Raw genomic sequence first — 265 nt, forward strand, 5'->3', positions numbered from 1 at the left:
TTTTTTTTTAATTTAACATATAACATTCTGCTCCCCCTTTGTTTGTTTTTATTTTATTTTTTAAAATTTTTAAAATTAAATCTTTATTGTTCAGATTATTACATTGGTTCCTCTTTTCCCCACCATAACTCCCCTTCACCCAGTTCCCACCCCTCCCTCCGCCCTCACTCCCCACCCACTGTCCTCATCCATAGGTGCACGATTATTGTCCAGTATCTTCCCGCACCCCCCACACCCCTTTCCCCCCCAAGAATAGTCAGTCCAT

Source organism: Myotis brandtii, unplaced genomic scaffold (assembly GCF_000412655.1).
Source record: "Myotis brandtii unplaced genomic scaffold, ASM41265v1 scaffold940, whole genome shotgun sequence".
Classification (NCBI taxonomy): domain Eukaryota; kingdom Metazoa; phylum Chordata; class Mammalia; order Chiroptera; family Vespertilionidae; genus Myotis; species Myotis brandtii.